This window comes from Sinohyriopsis cumingii, chromosome 17 (assembly GCF_028554795.1).
Source record: "Sinohyriopsis cumingii isolate HCF-2022 chromosome 17, ASM2855479v2, whole genome shotgun sequence".
Taxonomy (NCBI): Eukaryota; Metazoa; Mollusca; class Bivalvia; order Unionida; family Unionidae; genus Sinohyriopsis; species Sinohyriopsis cumingii.
Window position 1 is genome coordinate 24,174,176 of NC_142977.1, and position 27,623 is coordinate 24,201,798.

Genomic DNA, 27,623 nt, shown 5'->3' on the forward strand with positions numbered 1-27,623 from the left:
ACTGCTCTTTCAAGGGGTGGGTACCCCGGGTGGTCTAAATAGCCCACCATTACGGATCGCGGCCATCTCACCTGTCTGCGTGTGTTTGAGTTTCGGATTTGGCCCATGTGGTTATCAGAGAAAGCTTGCCAGTATGTTATCATGGGTCGGGAGTTCTTTCCGTTCAGTTTTCTTCTCCCGGGTTCTTCCTCCACCATTTATATTGCCTGCCATGCATAGCCTATCTTGTGCTGAAAAATGGTATTAAACCCTACAACAAACAACTTTCAAAGAGCCATCTCACAACGAACGTGTGAAATATCTTTGAGTAACAGCGATCCAGCATATTTGTGAGAGAAAGAAAGAAAGAAAGAGAAATAAATGGAAACATGCTTACTGGATTCGACGAAAAACAAGTTTTATTTTCACAGAACTTCTCTGCAGTAGAGAGAGAGAGAGAGAGAGAGAGAGAGAGAGAGAGAAACAATATCTTCAAATAACAGGAACAACTTCGTTAATACAGCAAGCTTGTTGTCCTTATCAAAAGCAGTGACAGCTTCATCATAAGTCTCATTGTAGAGATCATCTGCATCACCAGTTACTTCTGTATCAGCAGCACTTTCAACAATCCAAAGCTTCTAGACTCGGAGTACGGCGAAGCGTAGCTGGCCAATCAGTGGAACAAAGATTTCATATTTAATAAAACAGAGGAAACAAATAGTAGTATTCCTTTGACCTGACAAGTCGATTTGCAGTGGTTCATAGCAAAAGAGGTTGATGCACTGCAACCTCAAATTTATACCTGCATTTTTCATTTATGACACCAAGCGATCTTGCCAGTGCAAACACAATCCCTTTCCCTACGTAACAGTTCGGGAAAGCATTGTGTACTAAACAGCTGGATGTGATTGACCATAGTTCTTGCTAGACGACTATTGCTATTTCACTGTCAATTTGCTGTGAAGTAACTATGGGAGGTCAATGGCTGATATCAGTTTCAAGAACAAGACAAGCCCGAAACGCGGAATTGAAAAATGTATCCATATATTTAATTAAAAAACCATAATAGCTGAAAAATACGCACCGTTGCCTCAAGTTAAGAAATTTGCCAGGGGCCAATATACGAAACTATCCCCTGCCGTCCGAGCAAACCTATATAGCACATATCAACCGTAAAAGAAACTGAAATTGCAAATAAAGGACTATTTGAAGACATTTCAGTTACTTTTGTAATGTTGAAACATAAGCTATAAAGTTATTCGGAATACTAAGACATCAGCAGTACCATGGCCCTGAATCGTTTTAATTTATTTTCATTACTTAGAGGCACACTTCCTACTCCAGACACAAATGTCAGTTGATAAACGTCAGTAAACGTCAAGAAATCATACTTACCTGGACCAGGGAGTACCGTGATCAGCTAGGCGGTTTCCCCAGGATGAGGCCTTTCCATTGCACTTCGGTTGGGCTGAAACCTGCGATCACCCCAAATGTGGGTGACTCGGGGTCGTTATTTATTAGTGTGGGGGTCTGCGTTCGCGCTAACCCCTGATAATTCAATTAAAAATAACCAATAATCTCAAGCTTATGACAAAATTAGTCTGGATGTCTCTGATTAGCACGTGCCAATCGATAATGTTATTATTTCTTAAACTGCTCTTTCAAGGGGTGGGTACCCCGGGTGGTCTAAATAGCCCACCATTACGGATCGCGGCCATCTCACCTGTCTGCGTGTGTTTGAGTTTCGGATTTGGCCCATGTGGTTATCAGAGAAAGCTTGCCAGTATGTTATCATGGGTCGGGAGTTCTTTCCGTTCAGTTTTCTTCTCCCGGGTTCTTCCTCCACCATTTATATTGCCTGCCATGCATAGCCTATCTTGTGCTGAAAAATGGTATTAAACCCTACAACAAACAACTTTCAAAGAGCCATCTCACAACGAACGTGTGAAATATCTTTGAGTAACAGCGATCCAGCATATTTGTGAGAGAAAGAAAGAAAGAAAGAGAAATAAATGGAAACATGCTTACTGGATTCGACGAAAAACAAGTTTTATTTTCACAGAACTTCTCTGCAGTAGAGAGAGAGAGAGAAAGAGAGAGAGAGAGAGAGAGAGAGAGAGAGAGAGAGAGAGAGAGAAACAATATCTTCAAATAACAGGAACAACTTCGTTAATACAGCAAGCTTGTTGTCCTTATCAAAAGCAGTGACAGCTTCATCATAAGTCTCATTGTAGAGATCATCTGCATCACCAGTTACTTCTGTATCAGCAGCACTTTCAACAATCCAAAGCTTCTAGACTCGGAGTACGGCGAAGCGTAGCTTTCCAATCAGTGGAACAAAGATTTCATATTTAATAAAACAGAGGAAACAAATAGTAGTATTCCTTTGACCTGACAAGTCGATTTGCAGTGGTTCATAGCAAAAGAGGTTGATGCACTGCAACCTCAAATTTATACCTGCATTTTTCATTTATGACACCAAGCGATCTTGCCAGTGCAAACACAATCCCTTTCCCTACGTAACAGTTCGGGAAAGCATTGTGTACTAAACAGCTGGATGTGATTGACCATAGTTCTTGCTAGACGACTATTGCTATTTCACTGTCAATTTGCTGTGAAGTAACTATGGGAGGTCAATGGCTGATATCAGTTTCAAGAACAAGACAAGCCCGAAACGCGGAATTGAAAAATGTATCCATATATTTAATTAAAAAACCATAATAGCTGAAAAATACGCACCGTTGCCTCAAGTTAAGAAATTTGCCAGGGGCCAATATACGAAACTATCCCCTGCCGTCCGAGCAAACCTATATAGCACATATCCACCGTAAAAGAAACTGAAATTGCAAATAAAGGACTATTTGAAGACATTTCAGTTACTTTTGTAATGTTGAAACATAAGCTATAAAGTTATTCGGAATACTAAGACATCAGCAGTACCATGGCCCTGAATCGTTTTAATTTATTTTCATTACTTAGAGGCACACTTCCTACTCCAGACACAAATGTCAGTTGATAAACGTCAGTAAACGTCAAGAAATCATACTTACCTGGACCAGGGAGTACCGTGATCAGCTAGGCGGTTTCCCCAGGATGAGGCCTTTCCATTGCACTTCGGTTGGGCTGAAACCTGCGATCACCCCAAATGTGGGTGACTCGGGGTCGTTATTTATTAGTGTGGGGGTCTGCGTTCGCGCTAACCCCTGATAATTCAATTAAAAATAACCAATAATCTCAAGCTTATGACAAAATTAGTCTGGATGTCTCTGATTAGCACGTGCCAATCGATAATGTTATTATTTCTTACACTGCTCTTTCAAGGGGTGGGTACCCCGGGTGGTCTAAATAGCCCACCATTACGGATCGCGGCCATCTCACCTGTCTGCGTGTGTTTGAGTTTCGGATTTGGCCCATGTGGTTATCAGAGAAAGCTTGCCAGTATGTTATCATGGGTCGGGAGTTCTTTCCGTTCAGTTTTCTTCTCCCGGGTTCTTCCTCCACCATTTATATTGCCTGCCATGCATAGCCTATCTTGTGCTGAAAAATGGCATTAAACCCTACAACAAACAACTTTCAAAGAGCCATCTCACAACGAACGTGTGAAATATCTTTGAGTAACAGCGATCCAGCATATTTGTGAGAGAAAGAAAGAAAGAAAGAGAAATAAATGGAAACATGCTTACTGGATTCGACGAAAATCAAGTTTTATTTTCACAGAACTTCTCTGCAGTAGAGAGAGAGAGAGAGAGAGAGAGAGAGAAACAATATCTTCAAATAACAGGAACAACTTCGTTAATACAGCAAGCTTGTTGTCCTTATCAAAAGCAGTGACAGCTTCATCATAAGTCTCATTGTAGAGATCATCTGCATCACCAGTTACTTCTGTATCAGCAGCACTTTCAACAATCCAAAGCTTCTAGACTCGGAGTACGGCGAAGCGTAGCTTTCCAATCAGTGGAACAAAGATTTCATATTTAATAAAACAGAGGAAACAAATAGTAGTATTCCTTTGACCTGACAAGTCGATTTGCAGTGGTTCATAGCAAAAGAGGTTGATGCACTGCAACCTCAAATTTATACCTGCATTTTTCATTTATGACACCAAGCGATCTTGCCAGTGCAAACACAATCCCTTTCCCTACGTAACAGTTCGGGAAAGCATTGTGTACTAAACAGCTGGATGTGATTGACCATAGTTCTTGCTAGACGACTATTGCTATTTCACTGTCAATTTGCTGTGAAGTAACTATGGGAGGTCAATGGCTGATATCAGTTTCAAGAACAAGACAAGCCCGAAACGCGGAATTGAAAAATGTATCCATATATTTAATTAAAAAACCATAATAGCTGAAAAATACGCACCGTTGCCTCAAGTTAAGAAATTTGCCAGGGGCCAATATACGAAACTATCCCCTGCCGTCCGAGCAAACCTATATAGCACATATCCACCGTAAAAGAAACTGAAATTGCAAATAAAGGACTATTTGAAGACATTTCAGTTACTTTTGTAATGTTGAAACATAAGCTATAAAGTTATTCGGAATACTAAGACATCAGCAGTACCATGGCCCTGAATCGTTTTAATTTATTTTCATTACTTAGAGGCACACTTCCTACTCCAGACACAAATGTCAGTTGATAAACGTCAGTAAACGTCAAGAAATCATACTTACCTGGACCAGGGAGTACCGTGATCAGCTAGGCGGTTTCCCCAGGATGAGGCCTTTCCATTGCACTTCGGTTGGGCTGAAACCTGCGATCACCCCAAATGTGGGTGACTCGGGGTCGTTATTTATTAGTGTGGGGGTCTGCGTTCGCGCTAACCCCTGATAATTCAATTAAAAATAGCCAATAATCTCAAGCTTATGACAAAATTAGTCTGGATGTCTCTGATTAGCACGTGCCAATCGATAATGTTATTATTTCTTACACTGCTCTTTCAAGGGGTGGGTACCCCGGGTGGTCTAAATAGCCCACCATTACGGATCGCGGCCATCTCACCTGTCTGCGTGTGTTTGAGTTTCGGATTTGGCCCATGTGGTTATCAGAGAAAGCTTGCCAGTATGTTATCATGGGTCGGGAGTTCTTTCCGTTCAGTTTTCTTCTCCCGGGTTCTTCCTCCACCATTTATATTGCCTGCCATGCATAGCCTATCTTGTGCTGAAAAATGGCATTAAACCCTACAACAAACAACTTTCAAAGAGCCATCTCACAACGAACGTGTGAAATATCTTTGAGTAACAGCGATCCAGCATATTTGTGAGAGAAAGAAAGAAAGAAAGAGAAATAAATGGAAACATGCTTACTGGATTCGACGAAAATCAAGTTTTATTTTCACAGAACTTCTCTGCAGTAGAGAGAGAGAGAGAGAGAGAGAGAGAGAAACAATATCTTCAAATAACAGGAACAACTTCGTTAATACAGCAAGCTTGTTGTCCTTATCAAAAGCAGTGACAGCTTCATCATAAGTCTCATTGTAGAGATCATCTGCATCACCAGTTACTTCTGTATCAGCAGCACTTTCAACAATCCAAAGCTTCTAGACTCGGAGTACGGCGAAGCGTAGCTTTCCAATCAGTGGAACAAAGATTTCATATTTAATAAAACAGAGGAAACAAATAGTAGTATTCCTTTGACCTGACAAGTCGATTTGCAGTGGTTCATAGCAAAAGAGGTTGATGCACTGCAACCTCAAATTTATACCTGCATTTTTCATTTATGACACCAAGCGATCTTGCCAGTGCAAACACAATCCCTTTCCCTACGTAACAGTTCGGGAAAGCATTGTGTACTAAACAGCTGGATGTGATTGACCATAGTTCTTGCTAGACGACTATTGCTATTTCACTGTCAATTTGCTGTGAAGTAACTATGGGAGGTCAATGGCTGATATCAGTTTCAAGAACAAGACAAGCCCGAAACGCGGAATTGAAAAATGTATCCATATATTTAATTAAAAAACCATAATAGCTGAAAAATACGCACCGTTGCCTCAAGTTAAGAAATTTGCCAGGGGCCAATATACGAAACTATCCCCTGCCGTCCGAGCAAACCTATATAGCACATATCCACCGTAAAAGAAACTGAAATTGCAAATAAAGGACTATTTGAAGACATTTCAGTTACTTTTGTAATGTTGAAACATAAGCTATAAAGTTATTCGGAATACTAAGACATCAGCAGTACCATGGCCCTGAATCGTTTTAATTTATTTTCATTACTTAGAGGCACACTTCCTACTCCAGACACAAATGTCAGTTGATAAACGTCAGTAAACGTCAAGAAATCATACTTACCTGGACCAGGGAGTACCGTGATCAGCTAGGCGGTTTCCCCAGGATGAGGCCTTTCCATTGCACTTCGGTTGGGCTGAAACCTGCGATCACCCCAAATGTGGGTGACTCGGGGTCGTTATTTATTAGTGTGGGGGTCTGCGTTCGCGCTAACCCCTGATAATTCAATTAAAAATAACCAATAATCTCAAGCTTATGACAAAATTAGTCTGGATGTCTCTGATTAGCACGTGCCAATCGATAATGTTATTATTTCTTACACTGCTCTTTCAAGGGGTGGGTACCCCGGGTGGTCTAAATAGCCCACCATTACGGATCGCGGCCATCTCACCTGTCTGCGTGTGTTTGAGTTTCGGATTTGGCCCATGTGGTTATCAGAGAAAGCTTGCCAGTATGTTATCATGGGTCGGGAGTTCTTTCCGTTCAGTTTTCTTCTCCCGGGTTCTTCCTCCACCATTTATATTGCCTGCCATGCATAGCCTATCTTGTGCTGAAAAATGGCATTAAACCCTACAACAAACAACTTTCAAAGAGCCATCTCACAACGAACGTGTGAAATATCTTTGAGTAACAGCGATCCAGCATATTTGTGAGAGAAAGAAAGAAAGAAAGAGAAATAAATGGAAACATGCTTACTGGATTCGACGAAAATCAAGTTTTATTTTCACAGAACTTCTCTGCAGTAGAGAGAGAGAGAGAGAGAGAGAGAGAAACAATATCTTCAAATAACAGGAACAACTTCGTTAATACAGCAAGCTTGTTGTCCTTATCAAAAGCAGTGACAGCTTCATCATAAGTCTCATTGTAGAGATCATCTGCATCACCAGTTACTTCTGTATCAGCAGCACTTTCAACAATCCAAAGCTTCTAGACTCGGAGTACGGCGAAGCGTAGCTTTCCAATCAGTGGAACAAAGATTTCATATTTAATAAAACAGAGGAAACAAATAGTAGTATTCCTTTGACCTGACAAGTCGATTTGCAGTGGTTCATAGCAAAAGAGGTTGATGCACTGCAACCTCAAATTTATACCTGCATTTTTCATTTATGACACCAAGCGATCTTGCCAGTGCAAACACAATCCCTTTCCCTACGTAACAGTTCGGGAAAGCATTGTGTACTAAACAGCTGGATGTGATTGACCATAGTTCTTGCTAGACGACTATTGCTATTTCACTGTCAATTTGCTGTGAAGTAACTATGCGAGGTCAATGGCTGATATCAGTTTCAAGAACAAGACAAGCCCGAAACGCGGAATTGAAAAATGTATCCATATATTTAATTAAAAAACCATAATAGCTGAAAAATACGCACCGTTGCCTCAAGTTAAGAAATTTGCCAGGGGCCAATATACGAAACTATCCCCTGCCGTCCGAGCAAACCTATATAGCACATATCCACCGTAAAAGAAACTGAAATTGCAAATAAAGGACTATTTGAAGACATTTCAGTTACTTTTGTAATGTTGAAACATAAGCTATAAAGTTATTCGGAATACTAAGACATCAGCAGTACCATGGCCCTGAATCGTTTTAATTTATTTTCATTACTTAGAGGCACACTTCCTACTCCAGACACAAATGTCAGTTGATAAACGTCAGTAAACGTCAAGAAATCATACTTACCTGGACCAGGGAGTACCGTGATCAGCTAGGCGGTTTCCCCAGGATGAGGCCTTTCCATTGCACTTCGGTTGGGCTGAAACCTGCGATCACCCCAAATGTGGGTGACTCGGGGTCGTTATTTATTAGTGTGGGGGTCTGCGTTCGCGCTAACCCCTGATAATTCAATTAAAAATAACCAATAATCTCAAGCTTATGACAAAATTAGTCTGGATGTCTCTGATTAGCACGTGCCAATCGATAATGTTATTATTTCTTACACTGCTCTTTCAAGGGGTGGGTACCCCGGGTGGTCTAAATAGCCCACCATTACGGATCGCGGCCATCTCACCTGTCTGCGTGTGTTTGAGTTTCGGATTTGGCCCATGTGGTTATCAGAGAAAGCTTGCCAGTATGTTATCATGGGTCGGGAGTTCTTTCCGTTCAGTTTTCTTCTCCCGGGTTCTTCCTCCACCATTTATATTGCCTGCCATGCATAGCCTATCTTGTGCTGAAAAATGGTATTAAACCCTACAACAAACAACTTTCAAAGAGCCATCTCACAACGAACGTGTGAAATATCTTTGAGTAACAGCGATCCAGCATATTTGTGAGAGAAAGAAAGAAAGAAAGAGAAATAAATGGAAACATGCTTACTGGATTCGACGAAAAACAAGTTTTATTTTCACAGAACTTCTCTGCAGTAGAGAGAGAGAGAGAGAGAGAGAGAGAAACAATATCTTCAAATAACAGGAACAACTTCGTTAATACAGCAAGCTTGTTGTCCTTATCAAAAGCAGTGACAGCTTCATCATAAGTCTCATTGTAGAGATCATCTGCATCACCAGTTACTTCTGTATCAGCAGCACTTTCAACAATCCAAAGCTTCTAGACTCGGAGTACGGCGAAGCGTAGCTTTCCAATCAGTGGAACAAAGATTTCATATTTAATAAAACAGAGGAAACAAATAGTAGTATTCCTTTGACCTGACAAGTCGATTTGCAGTGGTTCATAGCAAAAGAGGTTGATGCACTGCAACCTCAAATTTATACCTGCATTTTTCATTTATGACACCAAGCGATCTTGCCAGTGCAAACACAATCCCTTTCCCTACGTAACAGTTCGGGAAAGCATTGTGTACTAAACAGCTGGATGTGATTGACCATAGTTCTTGCTAGACGACTATTGCTATTTCACTGTCAATTTGCTGTGAAGTAACTATGGGAGGTCAATGGCTGATATCAGTTTCAAGAACAAGACAAGCCCGAAACGCGGAATTGAAAAATGTATCCATATATTTAATTAAAAAACCATAATAGCTGAAAAATACGCACCGTTGCCTCAAGTTAAGAAATTTGCCAGGGGCCAATATACGAAACTATCCCCTGCCGTCCGAGCAAACCTATATAGCATATATCCACCGTAAAAGAAACTGAAATTGCAAATAAAGGACTATTTGAAGACATTTCAGTTACTTTTGTAATGTTGAAACATAAGCTATAAAGTTATTCGGAATACTAAGACATCAGCAGTACCATGGCCCTGAATCGTTTTAATTTATTTTCATTACTTAGAGGCACACTTCCTACTCCAGACACAAATGTCAGTTGATAAACGTCAGTAAACGTCAAGAAATCATACTTACCTGGACCAGGGAGTACCGTGATCAGCTAGGCGGTTTCCCCAGGATGAGGCCTTTCCATTGCACTTCGGTTGGGCTGAAACCTGCGATCACCCCAAATGTGGGTGACTCGGGGTCGTTATTTATTAGTGTGGGGGTCTGCGTTCGCGCTAACCCCTGATAATTCAATTAAAAATAACCAATAATCTCAAGCTTATGACAAAATTAGTCTGGATGTCTCTGATTAGCACGTGCCAATCGATAATGTTATTATTTCTTACACTGCTCTTTCAAGGGGTGGGTACCCCGGGTGGTCTAAATAGCCCACCATTACGGATCGCGGCCATCTCACCTGTCTGCGTGTGTTTGAGTTTCGGATTTGGCCCATGTGGTTATCAGAGAAAGCTTGCCAGTATGTTATCATGGGTCGGGAGTTCTTTCCGTTCAGTTTTCTTCTCCCGGGTTCTTCCTCCACCATTTATATTGCCTGCCATGCATAGCCTATCTTGTGCTGAAAAATGGCATTAAACCCTACAACAAACAACTTTCAAAGAGCCATCTCACAACGAACGTGTGAAATATCTTTGAGTAACAGCGATCCAGCATATTTGTGAGAGAAAGAAAGAAAGAAAGAGAAATAAATGGAAACATGCTTACTGGATTCGACGAAAAACAAGTTTTATTTTCACAGAACTTCTCTGCAGTAGAGAGAGAGAGAGAGAGAGAAACAATATCTTCAAATAACAGGAACAACTTCGTTAATACAGCAAGCTTGTTGTCCTTATCAAAAGCAGTGACAGCTTCATCATAAGTCTCATTGTAGAGATCATCTGCATCACCAGTTACTTCTGTATCAGCAGCACTTTCAACAATCCAAAGCTTCTAGACTCGGAGTACGGCGAAGCGTAGCTGGCCAATCAGTGGAACAAAGATTTCATATTTAATAAAACAGAGGAAACAAATAGTAGTATTCCTTTGACCTGACAAGTCGATTTGCAGTGGTTCATAGCAAAAGAGGTTGATGCACTGCAACCTCAAATTTATACCTGCATTTTTCATTTATGACACCAAGCGATCTTGCCAGTGCAAACACAATCCCTTTCCCTACGTAACAGTTCGGGAAAGCATTGTGTACTAAACAGCTGGATGTGATTGACCATAGTTCTTGCTAGACGACTATTGCTATTTCACTGTCAATTTGCTGTGAAGTAACTATGGGAGGTCAATGGCTGATATCAGTTTCAAGAACAAGACAAGCCCGAAACGCGGAATTGAAAAATGTATCCATATATTTAATTAAAAAACCATAATAGCTGAAAAATACGCACCGTTGCCTCAAGTTAAGAAATTTGCCAGGGGCCAATATACGAAACTATCCCCTGCCGTCCGAGCAAACCTATATAGCACATATCCACCGTAAAAGAAACTGAAATTGCAAATAAAGGACTATTTGAAGACATTTCAGTTACTTTTGTAATGTTGAAACATAAGCTATAAAGTTATTCGGAATACTAAGACATCAGCAGTACCATGGCCCTGAATCGTTTTAATTTATTTTCATTACTTAGAGGCACACTTCCTACTCCAGACACAAATGTCAGTTGATAAACGTCAGTAAACGTCAAGAAATCATACTTACCTGGACCAGGGAGTACCGTGATCAGCTAGGCGGTTTCCCCAGGATGAGGCCTTTCCATTGCACTTCGGTTGGGCTGAAACCTGCGATCACCCCAAATGTGGGTGACTCGGGGTCGTTATTTATTAGTGTGGGGGTCTGCGTTCGCGCTAACCCCTGATAATTCAATTAAAAATAACCAATAATCTCAAGCTTATGACAAAATTAGTCTGGATGTCTCTGATTAGCACGTGCCAATCGATAATGTTATTATTTCTTACACTGCTCTTTCAAGGGGTGGGTACCCCGGGTGGTCTAAATAGCCCACCATTACGGATCGCGGCCATCTCACCTGTCTGCGTGTGTTTGAGTTTCGGATTTGGCCCATGTGGTTATCAGAGAAAGCTTGCCAGTATGTTATCATGGGTCGGGAGTTCTTTCCGTTCAGTTTTCTTCTCCCGGGTTCTTCCTCCACCATTTATATTGCCTGCCATGCATAGCCTATCTTGTGCTGAAAAATGGCATTAAACCCTACAACAAACAACTTTCAAAGAGCCATCTCACAACGAACGTGTGAAATATCTTTGAGTAACAGCGATCCAGCATATTTGTGAGAGAAAGAAAGAAAGAAAGAGAAATAAATGGAAACATGCTTACTGGATTCGACGAAAATCAAGTTTTATTTTCACAGAACTTCTCTGCAGTAGAGAGAGAGAGAGAGAGAGAGAGAGAAACAATATCTTCAAATAACAGGAACAACTTCGTTAATACAGCAAGCTTGTTGTCCTTATCAAAAGCAGTGACAGCTTCATCATAAGTCTCATTGTAGAGATCATCTGCATCACCAGTTACTTCTGTATCAGCAGCACTTTCAACAATCCAAAGCTTCTAGACTCGGAGTACGGCGAAGCGTAGCTGGCCAATCAGTGGCACAAAGATTTCAAATTCAATAAAACAGAGGAAACAAATAGTAGTATTCCTTTGACCTGACAAGTCGATTTGCAGTGGTTCATAGCAAAAGAGGTTGATGCACTGCAACCTCAAATTTATACCTGCATTTTTCATTTATGACACCAAGCGATCTTGCCAGTGCAAACACAATCCCTTTCCCTACGTAACAGTTCGGGAAAGCATTGTGTACTAAACAGCTGGATGTGATTGACCATAGTTCTTGCTAGACGACTATTGCTATTTCACTGTCAACTTGCTGTGAAGTAACTATGCGAGGTCAATGGCTGATATCAGTTTCAAGAACAAGACAAGCCCGAAACGCGGAATTGAAAAATGTATCCATATATTTAATTAAAAAACCATAATAGCTGAAAAATACGCACCGTTGCCTCAAGTTAAGAAATTTGCCAGGGGCCAATATACGAAACTATCCCCTGCCGTCCGAGCAAACCTATATAGCATATATCCACCGTAAAAGAAACTGAAATTGCAAATAAAGGACTATTTGAAGACATTTCAGTTACTTTTGTAATGTTGAAACATAAGCTATAAAGTTATTCGGAATACTAAGACATCAGCAGTACCATGGCCCTGAATCGTTTTAATTTATTTTCATTACTTAGAGGCACACTTCCTACTCCAGACACAAATGTCAGTTGATAAACGTCAGTAAACGTCAAGAAATCATACTTACCTGGACCAGGGAGTACCGTGATCAGCTAGGCGGTTTCCCCAGGATGAGGCCTTTCCATTGCACTTCGGTTGGGCTGAAACCAGCGATCACCCCAAATGTGGGTGACTCGGGGTCGTTATTTATTAGTGTGGGGGTCTGCGTTCGCGCTAACCCCTGATAATTCAATTAAAAATAACCAATAATCTCAAGCTTATGACAAAATTAGTCTGGATGTCTCTGATTAGCACGTGCCAATCGATAATGTTATTATTTCTTACACTGTTCTTTCAAGGGGTGGGTACCCCGGGTGGTCTAAATAGCCCACCATTACGGATCGCGGCCATCTCACCTGTCTGCGTGTGTTTGAGTTTCGGATTTGGCCCATGTGGTTATCAGAGAAAGCTTGCCAGTATGTTATCATGGGTCGGGAGTTCTTTCCGTTCAGTTTTCTTCTCCCGGGTTCTTCCTCCACCATTTATATTGCCTGCCATGCATAGCCTATCTTGTGCTGAAAAATGGCATTAAACCCTACAACAAACAACTTTCAAAGAGCCATCTCACAACGAACGTGTGAAATATCTTTGAGTAACAGCGATCCAGCATATTTGTGAGAGAAAGAAAGAAAGAAAGAGAAATAAATGGAAACATGCTTACTGGATTCGACGAAAAACAAGTTTTATTTTCACAGAACTTCTCTGCAGTAGAGAGAGAGAGAGAGAGAGAGAGAGAGAAACAATATCTTCAAATAACAGGAACAACTTCGTTAATACAGCAAGCTTGTTGTCCTTATCAAAAGCAGTGACAGCTTCATCATAAGTCTCATTGTAGAGATCATCTGCATCACCAGTTACTTCTGTATCAGCAGCACTTTCAACAATCCAAAGCTTCTAGACTCGGAGTACGGCGAAGCGTAGCTGGCCAATCAGTGGAACAAAGATTTCATATTTAATAAAACAGAGGAAACAAATAGTAGTATTCCTTTGACCTGACAAGTCGATTTGCAGTGGTTCATAGCAAAAGAGGTTGATGCACTGCAACCTCAAATTTATACCTGCATTTTTCATTTATGACACCAAGCGATCTTGCCAGTGCAAACACAATCCCTTTCCCTACGTAACAGTTCGGGAAAGCATTGTGTACTAAACAGCTGGATGTGATTGACCATAGTTCTTGCTAGACGACTATTGCTATTTCACTGTCAATTTGCTGTGAAGTAACTATGGGAGGTCAATGGCTGATATCAGTTTCAAGAACAAGACAAGCCCGAAACGCGGAATTGAAAAATGTATCCATATATTTAATTAAAAAACCATAATAGCTGAAAAATACGCACCGTTGCCTCAAGTTAAGAAATTTGCCAGGGGCCAATATACGAAACTATCCCCTGCCGTCCGAGCAAACCTATATAGCACATATCCACCGTAAAAGAAACTGAAATTGCAAATAAAGGACTATTTGAAGACATTTCAGTTACTTTTGTAATGTTGAAACATAAGCTATAAAGTTATTCGGAATACTAAGACATCAGCAGTACCATGGCCCTGAATCGTTTTAATTTATTTTCATTACTTAGAGGCACACTTCCTACTCCAGACACAAATGTCAGTTGATAAACGTCAGTAAACGTCAAGAAATCATACTTACCTGGACCAGGGAGTACCGTGATCAGCTAGGCGGTTTCCCCAGGATGAGGCCTTTCCATTGCACTTCGGTTGGGCTGAAACCTGCGATCACCCCAAATGTGGGTGACTCGGGGTCGTTATTTATTAGTGTGGGGGTCTGCGTTCGCGCTAACCCCTGATAATTCAATTAAAAATAACCAATAATCTCAAGCTTATGACAAAATTAGTCTGGATGTCTCTGATTAGCACGTGCCAATCGATAATGTTATTATTTCTTACACTGCTCTTTCAAGGGGTGGGTACCCCGGGTGGTCTAAATAGCCCACCATTACGGATCGCGGCCATCTCACCTGTCTGCGTGTGTTTGAGTTTCGGATTTGGCCCATGTGGTTATCAGAGAAAGCTTGCCAGTATGTTATCATGGGTCGGGAGTTCTTTCCGTTCAGTTTTCTTCTCCCGGGTTCTTCCTCCACCATTTATATTGCCTGCCATGCATAGCCTATCTTGTGCTGAAAAATGGCATTAAACCCTACAACAAACAACTTTCAAAGAGCCATCTCACAACGAACGTGTGAAATATCTTTGAGTAACAGCGATCCAGCATATTTGTGAGAGAAAGAAAGAAAGAAAGAGAAATAAATGGAAACATGCTTACTGGATTCGACGAAAATCAAGTTTTATTTTCACAGAACTTCTCTGCAGTAGAGAGAGAGAGAGAGAGAGAGAGAAACAATATCTTCAAATAACAGGAACAACTTCGTTAATACAGCAAGCTTGTTGTCCTTATCAAAAGCAGTGACAGCTTCATCATAAGTCTCATTGTAGAGATCATCTGCATCACCAGTTACTTCTGTATCAGCAGCACTTTCAACAATCCAAAGCTTCTAGACTCGGAGTACGGCGAAGCGTAGCTGGCCAATCAGTGGCACAAAGATTTCAAATTTAATAAAACAGAGGAAACAAATAGTAGTATTCCTTTGACCTGACAAGTCGATTTGCAGTGGTTCATAGCAAAAGAGGTTGATGCACTGCAACCTCAAATTTATACCTGCATTTTTCATTTATGACACCAAGCGATCTTGCCAGTGCAAACACAATCCCTTTCCCTACGTAACAGTTCGGGAAAGCATTGTGTACTAAACAGCTGGATGTGATTGACCATAGTTCTTGCTAGACGACTATTGCTATTTCACTGTCAACTTGCTGTGAAGTAACTATGCGAGGTCAATGGCTGATATCAGTTTCAAGAACAAGACAAGCCCGAAACGCGGAATTGAAAAATGTATCCATATATTTAATTAAAAAACCATAATAGCTGAAAAATACGCACCGTTGCCTCAAGTTAAGAAATTTGCCAGGGGCCAATATACGAAACTATCCCCTGCCGTCCGAGCAAACCTATATAGCATATATCCACCGTAAAAGAAACTGAAATTGCAAATAAAGGACTATTTGAAGACATTTCAGTTACTTTTGTAATGTTGAAACATAAGCTATAAAGTTATTCGGAATACTAAGACATCAGCAGTACCATGGCCCTGAATCGTTTTAATTTATTTTCATTACTTAGAGGCACACTTCCTACTCCAGACACAAATGTCAGTTGATAAACGTCAGTAAACGTCAAGAAATCATACTTACCTGGACCAGGGAGTACCGTGATCAGCTAGGCGGTTTCCCCAGGATGAGGCCTTTCCATTGCACTTCGGTTGGGCTGAAACCTGCGATCACCCCAAATGTGGGTGACTCGGGGTCGTTATTTATTAGTGTGGGGGTCTGCGTTCGCGCTAACCCCTGATAATTCAATTAAAAATAACCAATAATCTCAAGCTTATGACAAAATTAGTCTGGATGTCTCTGATTAGCACGTGCCAATCGATAATGTTATTATTTCTTACACTGCTCTTTCAAGGGGTGGGTACCCCGGGTGGTCTAAATAGCCCACCATTACGGATCGCGGCCATCTCACCTGTCTGCGTGTGTTTGAGTTTCGGATTTGGCCCATGTGGTTATCAGAGAAAGCTTGCCAGTATGTTATCATGGGTCGGGAGTTCTTTCCGTTCAGTTTTCTTCTCCCGGGTTCTTCCTCCACCATTTATATTGCCTGCCATGCATAGCCTATCTTGTGCTGAAAAATGGCATTAAACCCTACAACAAACAACTTTCAAAGAGCCATCTCACAACGAACGTGTGAAATATCTTTGAGTAACAGCGATCCAGCATATTTGTGAGAGAAAGAAAGAAAGAAAGAGAAATAAATGGAAACATGCTTACTGGATTCGACGAAAATCAAGTTTTATTTTCACAGAACTTCTCTGCAGTAGAGAGAGAGAGAGAGAGAGAGAGAGAGAAACAATATCTTCAAATAACAGGAACAACTTCGTTAATACAGCAAGCTTGTTGTCCTTATCAAAAGCAGTGACAGCTTCATCATAAGTCTCATTGTAGAGATCATCTGCATCACCAGTTACTTCTGTATCAGCAGCACTTTCAACAATCCAAAGCTTCTAGACTCGGAGTACGGCGAAGCGTAGCTTTCCAATCAGTGGAACAAAGATTTCATATTTAATAAAACAGAGGAAACAAATAGTAGTATTCCTTTGACCTGACAAGTCGATTTGCAGTGGTTCATAGCAAAAGAGGTTGATGCACTGCAACCTCAAATTTATACCTGCATTTTTCATTTATGACACCAAGCGATCTTGCCAGTGCAAACACAATCCCTTTCCCTACGTAACAGTTCGGGAAAGCATTGTGTACTAAACAGCTGGATGTGATTGACCATAGTTCTTGCTAGACGACTATTGCTATTTCACTGTCAATTTGCTGTGAAGTAACTATGGGAGGTCAATGGCTGATATCAGTTTCAAGAACAAGACAAGCCCGAAACGCGGAATTGAAAAATGTATCCATATATTTAATTAAAAAACCATAATAGCTGAAAAATACGCACCGTTGCCTCAAGTTAAGAAATTTGCCAGGGGCCAATATACGAAACTATCCCCTGCCGTCCGAGCAAACCTATATAGCACATATCCACCGTAAAAGAAACTGAAATTGCAAATAAAGGACTATTTGAAGACATTTCAGTTACTTTTGTAATGTTGAAACATAAGCTATAAAGTTGTTCGGAATACTAAGACATCAGCAGTACCATGGCCCTGAATCGTTTTAATTTATTTTCATTACTTAGAGGCACACTTCCTACTCCAGACACAAATGTCAGTTGATAAACGTCAGTAAACGTCAAGAAATCATACTTACCTGGACCAGGGAGTACCGTGATCAGCTAGGCGGTTTCCCCAGGATGAGGCCTTTCCATTGCACTTCGGTTGGGCTGAAACCTGCGATCACCCCAAATGTGGGTGACTCGGGGTCGTTATTTATTAGTGTGGGGGTCTGCGTTCGCGCTAACCCCTGATAATTCAATTAAAAATAACCAATAATCTCAAGCTTATGACAAAATTAGTCTGGATGTCTCTGATTAGCACGTGCCAATCGATAATGTTATTATTTCTTACACTGCTCTTTCAAGGGGTGGGTACCCCGGGTGGTCTAAATAGCCCACCATTACGGATCGCGGCCATCTCACCTGTCTGCGTGTGTTTGAGTTTCGGATTTGGCCCATGTGGTTATCAGAGAAAGCTTGCCAGTATGTTATCATGGGTCGGGAGTTCTTTCCGTTCAGTTTTCTTCTCCCGGGTTCTTCCTCCACCATTTATATTGCCTGCCATGCATAGCCTATCTTGTGCTGAAAAATGGCATTAAACCCTACAACAAACAACTTTCAAAGAGCCATCTCACAACGAACGTGTGAAATATCTTTGAGTAACAGCGATCCAGCATATTTGTGAGAGAAAGAAAGAAAGAAAGAGAAATAAATGGAAACATGCTTACTGGATTCGACGAAAATCAAGTTTTATTTTCACAGAACTTCTCTGCAGTAGAGAGAGAGAGAGAGAGAGAGAGAGAGAGAGAAACAATATCTTCAAATAACAGGAACAACTTCGTTAATACAGCAAGCTTGTTGTCCTTATCAAAAGCAGTGACAGCTTCATCATAAGTCTCATTGTAGAGATCATCTGCATCACCAGTTACTTCTGTATCAGCAGCACTTTCAACAATCCAAAGCTTCTAGACTCGGAGTACGGCGAAGCGTAGCTTTCCAATCAGTGGAACAAAGATTTCATATTTAATAAAACAGAGGAAACAAATAGTAGTATTCCTTTGACCTGACAAGTCGATTTGCAGTGGTTCATAGCAAAAGAGGTTGATGCACTGCAACCTCAAATTTATACCTGCATTTTTCATTTATGACACCAAGCGATCTTGCCAGTGCAAACACAATCCCTTTCCCTACGTAACAGTTCGGGAAAGCATTGTGTACTAAACAGCTGGATGTGATTGACCATAGTTCTTGCTAGACGACTATTGCTATTTCACTGTCAATTTGCTGTGAAGTAACTATGGGAGGTCAATGGCTGATATCAGTTTCAAGAACAAGACAAGCCCGAAACGCGGAATTGAAAAATGTATCCATATATTTAATTAAAAAACCATAATAGCTGAAAAATACGCACCGTTGCCTCAAGTTAAGAAATTTGCCAGGGGCCAATATACGAAACTATCCCCTGCCGTCCGAGCAAACCTATATAGCACATATCCACCGTAAAAGAAACTGAAATTGCAAATAAAGGACTATTTGAAGACATTTCAGTTACTTTTGTAATGTTGAAACATAAGCTATAAAGTTATTCGGAATACTAAGACATCAGCAGTACCATGGCCCTGAATCGTTTTAATTTATTTTCATTACTTAGAGGCACACTTCCTACTCCAGACACAAATGTCAGTTGATAAACGTCAGTAAACGTCAAGAAATCATACTTACCTGGACCAGGGAGTACCGTGATCAGCTAGGCGGTTTCCCCAGGATGAGGCCTTTCCATTGCACTTCGGTTGGGCTGAAACCTGCGATCACCCCAAATGTGGGTGACTCGGGGTCGTTATTTATTAGTGTGGGGGTCTGCGTTCGCGCTAACCCCTGATAATTCAATTAAAAATAACCAATAATCTCAAGCTTATGACAAAATTAGTCTGGATGTCTCTGATTAGCACGTGCCAATCGATAATGTTATTATTTCTTACACTGCTCTTTCAAGGGGTGGGTACCCCGGGTGGTCTAAATAGCCCACCATTACGGATCGCGGCCATCTCACCTGTCTGCGTGTGTTTGAGTTTCGGATTTGGCCCATGTGGTTATCAGAGAAAGCTTGCCAGTATGTTATCATGGGTCGGGAGTTCTTTCCGTTCAGTTTTCTTCTCCCGGGTTCTTCCTCCACCATTTATATTGCCTGCCATGCATAGCCTATCTTGTGCTGAAAAATGGCATTAAACCCTACAACAAACAACTTTCAAAGAGCCATCTCACAACGAACGTGTGAAATATCTTTGAGTAACAGCGATCCAGCATATTTGTGAGAGAAAGAAAGAAAGAAAGAGAAATAAATGGAAACATGCTTACTGGATTCGACGAAAATCAAGTTTTATTTTCACAGAACTTCTCTGCAGTAGAGAGAGAGAGAGAGAGAGAGAGAGAGAGAAACAATATCTTCAAATAACAGGAACAACTTCGTTAATACAGCAAGCTTGTTGTCCTTATCAAAAGCAGCGACAGCTTCATCATAAGTCTCATTGTAGAGATCATCTGCATCACCAGTTACTTCTGTATCAGCAGCACTTTCAACAATCCAAAGCTTCTAGACTCGGAGTACGGCGAAGCGTAGCTTTCCAATCAGTGGAACAAAGATTTCATATTTAATAAAACAGAGGAAACAAATAGTAGTATTCCTTTGACCTGACAAGTCGATTTGCAGTGGTTCATAGCAAAAGAGGTTGATGCACTGCAACCTCAAATTTATACCTGCATTTTTCATTTATGACACCAAGCGATCTTGCCAGTGCAAACACAATCCCTTTCCCTACGTAACAGTTCGGGAAAGCATTGTGTACTAAACAGCTGGATGTGATTGACCATAGTTCTTGCTAGACGACTATTGCTATTTCACTGTCAATTTGCTGTGAAGTAACTATGGGAGGTCAATGGCTGATATCAGTTTCAAGAACAAGACAAGCCCGAAACGCGGAATTGAAAAATGTATCCATATATTTAATTAAAAAACCATAATAGCTGAAAAATACGCACCGTTGCCTCAAGTTAAGAAATTTGCCAGGGGCCAATATACGAAACTATCCCCTGCCGTCCGAGCAAACCTATATAGCATATATCCACCGTAAAAGAAACTGAAATTGCAAATAAAGGACTATTTGAAGACATTTCAGTTACTTTTGTAATGTTGAAACATAAGCTATAAAGTTATTCGGAATACTAAGACATCAGCAGTACCATGGCCCTGAATCGTTTTAATTTATTTTCATTACTTAGAGGCACACTTCCTACTCCAGACACAAATGTCAGTTGATAAACGTCAGTAAACGTCAAGAAATCATACTTACCTGGACCAGGGAGTACCGTGATCAGCTAGGCGGTTTCCCCAGGATGAGGCCTTTCCATTGCACTTCGGTTGGGCTGAAACCTGCGATCACCCCAAATGTGGGTGACTCGGGGTCGTTATTTATTAGTGTGGGGGTCTGCGTTCGCGCTAACCCCTGATAATTCAATTAAAAATAACCAATAATCTCAAGCTTATGACAAAATTAGTCTGGATGTCTCTGATTAGCACGTGCCAATCGATAATGTTATTATTTCTTACACTGCTCTTTCAAGGGGTGGGTACCCCGGGTGGTCTAAATAGCCCACCATTACGGATCGCGGCCATCTCACCTGTCTGCGTGTGTTTGAGTTTCGGATTTGGCCCATGTGGTTATCAGAGAAAGCTTGCCAGTATGTTATCATGGGTCGGGAGTTCTTTCCGTTCAGTTTTCTTCTCCCGGGTTCTTCCTCCACCATTTATATTGCCTGCCATGCATAGCCTATCTTGTGCTGAAAAATGGCATTAAACCCTACAACAAACAACTTTCAAAGAGCCATCTCACAACGAACGTGTGAAATATCTTTGAGTAACAGCGATCCAGCATATTTGTGAGAGAAAGAAAGAAAGAAAGAGAAATAAATGGAAACATGCTTACTGGATTCGACGAAAATCAAGTTTTATTTTCACAGAACTTCTCTGCAGTAGAGAGAGAGAGAGAGAGAGAGAGAGAGAGAAACAATATCTTCAAATAACAGGAACAACTTCGTTAATACAGCAAGCTTGTTGTCCTTATCAAAAGCAGTGACAGCTTCATCATAAGTCTCATTGTAGAGATCATCTGCATCACCAGTTACTTCTGTATCAGCAGCACTTTCAACAATCCAAAGCTTCTAGACTCGGAGTACGGCGAAGCGTAGCTTTCCAATCAGTGGAACAAAGATTTCATATTTAATAAAACAGAGGAAACAAATAGTAGTATTCCTTTGACCTGACAAGTCGATTTGCAGTGGTTCATAGCAAAAGAGGTTGATGCACTGCAACCTCAAATTTATACCTGCATTTTTCATTTATGACACCAAGCGATCTTGCCAGTGCAAACACAATCCCTTTCCCTACGTAACAGTTCGGGAAAGCATTGTGTACTAAACAGCTGGATGTGATTGACCATAGTTCTTGCTAGACGACTATTGCTATTTCACTGTCAATTTGCTGTGAAGTAACTATGGGAGGTCAATGGCTGATATCAGTTTCAAGAACAAGACAAGCCCGAAACGCGGAATTGAAAAATGTATCCATATATTTAATTAAAAAACCATAATAGCTGAAAAATACGCACCGTTGCCTCAAGTTAAGAAATTTGCCAGGGGCCAATATACGAAACTATCCCCTGCCGTCCGAGCAAACCTATATAGCACATATCCACCGTAAAAGAAACTGAAATTGCAAATAAAGGACTATTTGAAGACATTTCAGTTACTTTTGTAATGTTGAAACATAAGCTATAAAGTTGTTCGGAATACTAAGACATCAGCAGTACCATGGCCCTGAATCGTTTTAATTTATTTTCATTACTTAGAGGCACACTTCCTACTCCAGACACAAATGTCAGTTGATAAACGTCAGTAAACGTCAAGAAATCATACTTACCTGGACCAGGGAGTACCGTGATCAGCTAGGCGGTTTCCCCAGGATGAGGCCTTTCCATTGCACTTCGGTTGGGCTGAAACCTGCGATCACCCCAAATGTGGGTGACTCGGGGTCGTTATTTATTAGTGTGGGGGTCTGCGTTCGCGCTAACCCCTGATAATTCAATTAAAAATAACCAATAATCTCAAGCTTATGACAAAATTAGTCTGGATGTCTCTGATTAGCACGTGCCAATCGATAATGTTATTATTTCTTACACTGCTCTTTCAAGGGGTGGGTACCCCGGGTGGTCTAAATAGCCCACCATTACGGATCGCGGCCATCTCACCTGTCTGCGTGTGTTTGAGTTTCGGATTTGGCCCATGTGGTTATCAGAGAAAGCTTGCCAGTATGTTATCATGGGTCGGGAGTTCTTTCCGTTCAGTTTTCTTCTCCCGGGTTCTTCCTCCACCATTTATATTGCCTGCCATGCATAGCCTATCTTGTGCTGAAAAATGGCATTAAACCCTACAACAAACAACTTTCAAAGAGCCATCTCACAACGAACGTGTGAAATATCTTTGAGTAACAGCGATCCAGCATATTTGTGAGAGAAAGAAAGAAAGAAAGAGAAATAAATGGAAACATGCTTACTGGATTCGACGAAAATCAAGTTTTATTTTCACAGAACTTCTCTGCAGTAGAGAGAGAGAGAGAGAGAGAGAGAGAAACAATATCTTCAAATAACAGGAACAACTTCGTTAATACAGCAAGCTTGTTGTCCTTATCAAAAGCAGTGACAGCTTCATCATAAGTCTCATTGTAGAGATCATCTGCATCACCAGTTACTTCTGTATCAGCAGCACTTTCAACAATCCAAAGCTTCTAGACTCGGAGTACGGCGAAGCGTAGCTTTCCAATCAGTGGAACAAAGATTTCATATTTAATAAAACAGAGGAAACAAATAGTAGTATTCCTTTGACCTGACAAGTCGATTTGCAGTGGTTCATAGCAAAAGAGGTTGATGCACTGCAACCTCAAATTTATACCTGCATTTTTCATTTATGACACCAAGCGATCTTGCCAGTGCAAACACAATCCCTTTCCCTACGTAACAGTTCGGGAAAGCATTGTGTACTAAACAGCTGGATGTGATTGACCATAGTTCTTGCTAGACGACTATTGCTATTTCACTGTCAATTTGCTGTGAAGTAACTATGGGAGGTCAATGGCTGATATCAGTTTCAAGAACAAGACAAGCCCGAAACGCGGAATTGAAAAATGTATCCATATATTTAATTAAAAAACCATAATAGCTGAAAAATACGCACCGTTGCCTCAAGTTAAGAAATTTGCCAGGGGCCAATATACGAAACTATCCCCTGCCGTCCGAGCAAACCTATATAGCACATATCCACCGTAAAAGAAACTGAAATTGCAAATAAAGGACTATTTGAAGACATTTCAGTTACTTTTGTAATGTTGAAACATAAGCTATAAAGTTATTCGGAATACTAAGACATCAGCAGTACCATGGCCCTGAATCGTTTTAATTTATTTTCATTACTTAGAGGCACACTTCCTACTCCAGACACAAATGTCAGTTGATAAACGTCAGTAAACGTCAAGAAATCATACTTACCTGGACCAGGGAGTACCGTGATCGAGGACTTGTGCCTTTTATTATGCGCTGAATATAAATATGCTATATGGATTAAACGTATACGAGCATATTATTATAAAGAAGTGGTAACCAGTAACACCTTGTTATCCTTCTTTCTCTCCCGATTAAAATGCAGAATCAGAACTGACTTTTCCAGGCTTAACTTGGTTCATTTTATAGATAAATGGTGTTTAGCTGGATTATTCTGTTCTCTCTTCAATTTTGAATTAGTAATAGACATAAGTCTAGAATAATACTACATTCCTTCCCTTTTGGATAAATCCAATTATATATAATTTTACGATTTCTCCTTAGCTCTCACTACACAGTCACCATGTTTTAATCCACGTCTGCCGGCCTACACGTTAATTTAAGAATATCTCAAGCAGCACGTGCTAACATTCTCTGTTTTATTGCACGAACTTTTACAGCACTTCACTGCTCTATCAAATCTACATGAGGTATAGTACTTGCATCATCTTAAATACACTTTGCATTTTGAAGAATACAGTTTCTCTAATATTAGAATTTTATAATTTGCAATACTTAAACTTCTGTATGAGATTATTATACGTTGCGCAGACTAGATGTTACAAATTTACAATAGAAATTGCATACAATCATATTATGTATAACTTTGTCGCTTGTGAGCTATGCGCTTTACAATATATGTACATTTGTGTGTATACAAGAGCATGGATGGAGAGTGAGTGTGCACATCTACGTGTATTTATGAGTTTGTGTGCTAAGGCGTGTATGGGGTGAAGATGGGAGTGTCGTTTTCGCTTGTACATTTTAACATGTAAATATTGAATAAAGATTTTATGAAAAATAAAAAAAGGTTTCCCCAGGATGAGGACTTTCCATTGCACTTCGGTTGGGCTGAAACCTGCGATCACCCCAAATGTGGGTGACTCGGGGTCGTTATTTATTAGTGTGGGGGTCTGCGTTCGCGCTAACCCCTGATAATTCAATTAAAAATAACCAATAATCTCAAGCTTATGCCAAAATTAGTCTGGATGTCTCTGATTAGCACGTGCCAATCGATAATGTTATTATTTCTTACACTGCTCTTTCAAGGGGTGGGTACCCCGGGTGGTCTAAATAGCCCACCATTACGGATCGCGGCCATCTCACCTGTCTGCGTGTGTTTGAGTTTCGGATTTGGCCCATGTGGTTATCAGAGAAAGCTTGCCAGTATGTTATCATGGGTCGGGAGTTCTTTCCGTTCAGTTTTCTTCTCCCGGGTTCTTCCTCCACCATTTATATTGCCTGCCATGCATAGCCTATCTTGTGCTGAAAAATGGCATTAAACCCTACAACAAACAACTTTCAAAGAGCCATCTCACAACGAACGTGTGAAATATCTTTGAGTAACAGCGATCCAGCATATTTGTGAGAGAAAGAAAGAAAGAAAGAGAAATAAATGGAAACATGCTTACTGGATTCGACGAAAATCAAGTTTTATTTTCACAGAACTTCTCTGCAGTAGAGAGAGAGAGAGAGAGAGAGAGAGAGAGAAACAATATCTTCAAATAACAGGAACAACTTCGTTAATACAGCAAGCTTGTTGTCCTTATCAAAAGCAGTGACAGCTTCATCATAAGTCTCATTGTAGAGATCATCTGCATCACCAGTTACTTCTGTATCAGCAGCACTTTCAACAATCCAAAGCTTCTAGACTCGGAGTACGGCGAAGCGTAGCTTTCCAATCAGTGGAACAAAGATTTCATATTTAATAAAACAGAGGAAACAAATAGTAGTATTCCTTTGACCTGACAAGTCGATTTGCAGTGGTTCATAGCAAAAGAGGTTGATGCACTGCAACCTCAAATTTATACCTGCATTTTTCATTTATGACACCAAGCGATCTTGCCAGTGCAAACACAATCCCTTTCCCTACGTAACAGTTCGGGAAAGCATTGTGTACTAAACAGCTGGATGTGATTGACCATAGTTCTTGCTAGACGACTATTGCTATTTCACTGTCAATTTGCTGTGAAGTAACTATGGGAGGTCAATGGCTGATATCAGTTTCAAGAACAAGACAAGCCCGAAACGCGGAATTGAAAAATGTATCCATATATTTAATTAAAAAACCATAATAGCTGAAAAATACGCACCGTTGCCTCAAGTTAAGAAATTTGCCAGGGGCCAATATACGAAACTATCCCCTGCCGTCCGAGCAAACCTATATAGCACATATCCACCGTAAAAGAAACTGAAATTGCAAATAAAGGACTATTTGAAGACATTTCAGTTACTTTTGTAATGTTGAAACATAAGCTATAAAGTTATTCGGAATACTAAGACATCAGCAGTACCATGGCCCTGAATCGTTTTAATTTATTTTCATTACTTAGAGGCACACTTCCTACTCCAGACACAAATGTCAGTTGATAAACGTCAGTAAACGTCAAGAAATCATACTTACCTGGACCAGGGAGTACCGTGATCAGCTAGGCGGTTTCCCCAGGATGAGGCCTTTCCATTGCACTTCGGTTGGGCTGAAACCTGCGATCACCCCAAATGTGGGTGACTCGGGGTCGTTATTTATTAGTGTGGGGGTCTGCGTTCGCGCTAACCCCTGATAATTCAATTAAAAATAACCAATAATCTCAAGCTTATGACAAAATTAGTCTGGATGTCTCTGATTAGCACGTGCCAATCGATAATGTTATTATTTCTTACACTGCTCTTTCAAGGGGTGGGTACCCCGGGTGGTCTAAATAGCCCACCATTACGGATCGCGGCCATCTCACCTGTCTGCGTGTGTTTGAGTTTCGGATTTGGCCCATGTGGTTATCAGAGAAAGCTTGCCAGTATGTTATCATGGGTCGGGAGTTCTTTCCGTTCAGTTTTCTTCTCCCGGGTTCTTCCTCCACCATTTATATTGCCTGCCATGCATAGCCTATCTTGTGCTGAAAAATGGCATTAAACCCTACAACAAACAACTTTCAAAGAGCCATCTCACAACGAACGTGTGAAATATCTTTGAGTAACAGCGATCCAGCATATTTGTGAGAGAAAGAAAGAAAGAAAGAGAAATAAATGGAAACATGCTTACTGGATTCGACGAAAATCAAGTTTTATTTTCACAGAACTTCTCTGCAGTAGAGAGAGAGAGAGAGAGAGAGAGAGAGAGAAACAATATCTTCAAATAACAGGAACAACTTCGTTAATACAGCAAGCTTGTTGTCCTTATCAAAAGCAGCGACAGCTTCATCATAAGTCTCATTGTAGAGATCATCTGCATCACCAGTTACTTCTGTATCAGCAGCACTTTCAACAATCCAAAGCTTCTAGACTCGGAGTACGGCGAAGCGTAGCTTTCCAATCAGTGGAACAAAGATTTCATATTTAATAAAACAGAGGAAACAAATAGTAGTATTCCTTTGACCTGACAAGTCGATTTGCAGTGGTTCATAGCAAAAGAGGTTGATGCACTGCAACCTCAAATTTATACCTGCATTTTTCATTTATGAC

At 40.7% G+C, this 27,623-nt stretch overlaps 16 non-coding genes across 16 annotated transcripts; all 16 read left to right on the top strand.

Annotated features, from left to right (window-relative positions):
• The first annotated feature begins 1,366 nt into the window (after positions 1 to 1,366).
• LOC149778067 (U1 spliceosomal RNA) lies at positions 1,367 to 1,530 on the top strand. Its single transcript, XR_016415762.1, has one exon. It is a non-coding gene; the product is annotated as a U1 spliceosomal RNA (small nuclear RNA).
• A 1,491-nt stretch (positions 1,531 to 3,021) lies between these two features.
• LOC149778068 (U1 spliceosomal RNA) lies at positions 3,022 to 3,185 on the top strand. The gene has a single exon (XR_016415763.1). It is a non-coding gene; the product is annotated as a U1 spliceosomal RNA (small nuclear RNA).
• A 1,459-nt stretch (positions 3,186 to 4,644) lies between these two features.
• On the top strand, positions 4,645 to 4,808 carry LOC149778069 (U1 spliceosomal RNA). The gene has a single exon (XR_016415764.1). It is a non-coding gene; the product is annotated as a U1 spliceosomal RNA (small nuclear RNA).
• A 1,459-nt stretch (positions 4,809 to 6,267) lies between these two features.
• Positions 6,268 to 6,431, top strand: LOC149778070 (U1 spliceosomal RNA). Its single transcript, XR_016415766.1, has one exon. It is a non-coding gene; the product is annotated as a U1 spliceosomal RNA (small nuclear RNA).
• Positions 6,432 to 7,888: 1,457 nt separating this feature from the next.
• Positions 7,889 to 8,052, top strand: LOC149778071 (U1 spliceosomal RNA). Its single transcript, XR_016415767.1, has one exon. It is a non-coding gene; the product is annotated as a U1 spliceosomal RNA (small nuclear RNA).
• Positions 8,053 to 9,509: 1,457 nt separating this feature from the next.
• LOC149778072 (U1 spliceosomal RNA) lies at positions 9,510 to 9,673 on the top strand. The gene has a single exon (XR_016415768.1). It is a non-coding gene; the product is annotated as a U1 spliceosomal RNA (small nuclear RNA).
• A 1,451-nt stretch (positions 9,674 to 11,124) lies between these two features.
• On the top strand, positions 11,125 to 11,288 carry LOC149778073 (U1 spliceosomal RNA). Its single transcript, XR_016415769.1, has one exon. It is a non-coding gene; the product is annotated as a U1 spliceosomal RNA (small nuclear RNA).
• Positions 11,289 to 12,745: 1,457 nt separating this feature from the next.
• LOC149778074 (U1 spliceosomal RNA) lies at positions 12,746 to 12,909 on the top strand. The gene has a single exon (XR_016415925.1). It is a non-coding gene; the product is annotated as a U1 spliceosomal RNA (small nuclear RNA).
• A 1,459-nt stretch (positions 12,910 to 14,368) lies between these two features.
• LOC149778075 (U1 spliceosomal RNA) lies at positions 14,369 to 14,532 on the top strand. The gene has a single exon (XR_016415770.1). It is a non-coding gene; the product is annotated as a U1 spliceosomal RNA (small nuclear RNA).
• Positions 14,533 to 15,987: 1,455 nt separating this feature from the next.
• Positions 15,988 to 16,151, top strand: LOC149778076 (U1 spliceosomal RNA). The gene has a single exon (XR_016415771.1). It is a non-coding gene; the product is annotated as a U1 spliceosomal RNA (small nuclear RNA).
• A 1,459-nt stretch (positions 16,152 to 17,610) lies between these two features.
• On the top strand, positions 17,611 to 17,774 carry LOC149778077 (U1 spliceosomal RNA). The gene has a single exon (XR_016415772.1). It is a non-coding gene; the product is annotated as a U1 spliceosomal RNA (small nuclear RNA).
• Positions 17,775 to 19,237: 1,463 nt separating this feature from the next.
• Positions 19,238 to 19,401, top strand: LOC149778078 (U1 spliceosomal RNA). The gene has a single exon (XR_016415773.1). It is a non-coding gene; the product is annotated as a U1 spliceosomal RNA (small nuclear RNA).
• A 1,461-nt stretch (positions 19,402 to 20,862) lies between these two features.
• LOC149778079 (U1 spliceosomal RNA) lies at positions 20,863 to 21,026 on the top strand. Its single transcript, XR_016415774.1, has one exon. It is a non-coding gene; the product is annotated as a U1 spliceosomal RNA (small nuclear RNA).
• A 1,461-nt stretch (positions 21,027 to 22,487) lies between these two features.
• LOC149778080 (U1 spliceosomal RNA) lies at positions 22,488 to 22,651 on the top strand. Its single transcript, XR_016415775.1, has one exon. It is a non-coding gene; the product is annotated as a U1 spliceosomal RNA (small nuclear RNA).
• Positions 22,652 to 24,937: 2,286 nt separating this feature from the next.
• Positions 24,938 to 25,102, top strand: LOC149778081 (U1 spliceosomal RNA). Its single transcript, XR_016416000.1, has one exon. It is a non-coding gene; the product is annotated as a U1 spliceosomal RNA (small nuclear RNA).
• Positions 25,103 to 26,563: 1,461 nt separating this feature from the next.
• On the top strand, positions 26,564 to 26,727 carry LOC149778082 (U1 spliceosomal RNA). Its single transcript, XR_016415777.1, has one exon. It is a non-coding gene; the product is annotated as a U1 spliceosomal RNA (small nuclear RNA).
• The last annotated feature ends 896 nt before the right edge of the window (positions 26,728 to 27,623 follow it).